Source organism: Sinocyclocheilus rhinocerous, unplaced genomic scaffold, assembly GCF_001515625.1.
Source record: "Sinocyclocheilus rhinocerous isolate Xijiao unplaced genomic scaffold, SAMN03320098_v1.1 scaffold1180, whole genome shotgun sequence".
NCBI classification, from domain to species: Eukaryota; Metazoa; Chordata; class Actinopteri; order Cypriniformes; family Cyprinidae; genus Sinocyclocheilus; species Sinocyclocheilus rhinocerous.
In genome coordinates, this window is record NW_015665886.1 from 256659 (window position 1) to 259464 (window position 2806).

Below are 2806 nucleotides of genomic sequence, written 5' to 3' on the forward strand. Positions count from 1 at the left end.
CTGTGATGCAGTGGTTAGAGCATTGTGAAGCTTTGAGTCTGACCTGCGACATGTTTTCATTCAATTCCCTCTTTGTCTGCCCATTTTCTGTTTTCTCTCTAGTCTAACTATCCAATAAAGTGGTCCAAAAAGAAGCAAAATGTGCAATTTTAGTTCTTCGACACCTCCTTGATCACTCCACAAACATGTGCCTGATTATATTTACTTCACCAAAATTACAAGCATTACAAATTTCTGAATATTTAACCCCTTTCTGATTGTTTTATGGACATCTTTAAGAAAATATGAATATGAATGTAGGTAAATATGACAAAAATTGTTCAAACTGGAAACATAGTTTCAAAATGTATTTTATAGGATAATATTAATTTATTACATGCAAGTTTTTACTTCACGTAAATATATCTAGTTGATATGGCTCAACGTACCCCTAACATGGGGCAAGTTGGGCCACTGGACCACCTTTATTTCATAAGTCGTATTTCTATGGCCCAGAGTTACTGTTTCTTTCTGAAAAGCAGGGATGGAGAGCGAGCGAGAGCCTGGTAGAAAAAGAGGCAGACGATTCAGAGGGGGTCTGTTGCCACCAACATTGTGACAAGTGTGCAACAACTTCCCAGCCTTGTTTATTGCTGGAGAGCAGCATGCCTTTAGGACGGAGAGGTCCATGTTTTGGACAGGTCAGGGGGCAGGACTGTGCCAGATGAAATACTTCAAACAGCTTTAGATTGCCTGCTTTGACATACACATACACAGGGGTTAGGTCACTAAATAGATATTGATCCATGTAGCTACTTCTCGAGAAGCTGTTGTGTGTGACATCTGAGAAAGATAAAAATAAATGATGGGAAGAGTGATCTTTTCTTTCACCCTGTCTTGACTTGACCCCTGTAGCCAGCCTAAAGAGAAGGAGGAAACGATAAATTAAAAGAGAAGGAAATAAACTGTGTAATCAGAGAAACAGTATTTATGGAATTAATTTGACATTTGAGCAGTTTTTTTTATCATTGAGCAGTTTGGGAGTGGGATCACTATGAAAAAATATATTTTTCTTCAGTAAGGATGTGTTAAATTGAACAAAAAGAACAGTAACAATAATAATGTTACAAAAGATTTTTATTTCAAACAAATGCTTTATTTCTAACTTACTGCTAATCAAAGAATCATGAAAAAGACAGTTTTCACACTTCATTAAGAAGATACAAACAATGTTCTGCTGTGATAGGAAATCAGTATATTTAGAATGATTTCTGAAGGATCATGTGACACTGAAGACTGGAGTAATGGATGCTGAAAATCCAGCTTTACCATTACAGGGAAAAAAAGATAATAAAAATATATTAAAATAAAAAATATATAATGAAATATTAGAATATTTATTTTAAATTCTAAAAATATTTATTTAACAATATTACTATATATCATATAATTTTGACTATATTTGTGATAATAAAAAAAAATAAGATGCAGATTTTTTTCATTACTGACTTGAGATTTATTTCCCAGAAAATGAATCACTACATGTTCTGTCAGTGGTTGTGGTCATTATCCATCCACCAAACTGAACAGTCATCACTTATTCACATAAACAGGCGATTCTTGTGCCTGTGAGCTGGTGTTTATCAAGTCTAAATGAAAAGAGACCAGTTATGTCATCCATGTCATGCTTATATGACAACCGTTTGCCATGATTGGCAGCAAACAGCAAACTCCTCAGACTCTTTATATTGTGCTTTGAGGAATGCATATCTTCTTGGATCTAAACAGTTGGTCAAGTGTGAAAAATACACTGACGATTTTAATAAATAGCTAGTTTAAAATACTGCCTTTAATTAGTTGCTATATACATTTCATTTTTAGGTTTTAAATAAGTTTATGTACTTTTCTATATACTAAGTTTAATTACTTTTCCATATAATTCCATTATGCTTTTTGGACTTTTAATGCACTGTATGGGACAGTATTAATAGGTTGTATTTAATGGAAAGTTCTTACAGTCCTGCCTAACCCTCTTGAGAAGATATGTTGCATGATGATGAATTAAATTCTGGACATTTTAACCAAGGTGGTGCAGGAAGGAAATTACTGACAGCATGTTATAGGTCCCCATTAAGGTTATTTATTCTTTAGTTGGTAGTTCTTTAACATTTGATGGCATTTGAAATCTTAATCACGTGTTAAGTTGAGGTCATTTGTATGTTAATTGTTCAGTGGCATGCAGTTCATGGATGTGTGTGGATGAGCAACTTGCTTGGAACCATCACACTGGGTCATTGACTGCAGGAGAGTGAGTGAGTGAGTGTGGCGTGGGTGTGTGATCTCACAAAGACCTATAGAGCTTTCTGTCACCTACAGAGCTGCTGTTAATTCTCGTAAGTTATACTTATCAGGAAATCGTTAGTAGAATATTGTTGTTCTAATGACTTCATTGTGGTGCATTGTGTGAAGTTGTGTTTCTTCATTCTTCATTCATAGCTGCCATAAAAGAGTAAAAAGACTGTTTTCATGCTATAAACAGCAGGCAAAACTCTTCACTGCAAATTTGTCTTGTTTTCCAGTAAAAACAACAACAACAAAAAACTCCCTAATTGATACATAGGCTTAAAAGAAGAAAAAAAAATGACAATGGGTGAAGAAAAGTAAAATTAATAATATTATAAATAATAATAATAATAATAATAATTTTGTTATTATTATTATTATTTGTAGTAGTAATGGTAGTAGTAGTAGTAATAATAATAATAATAATAAGTATTATTATTATTTATTATTATTATTATTATTATTATTATTATTATTATTATTA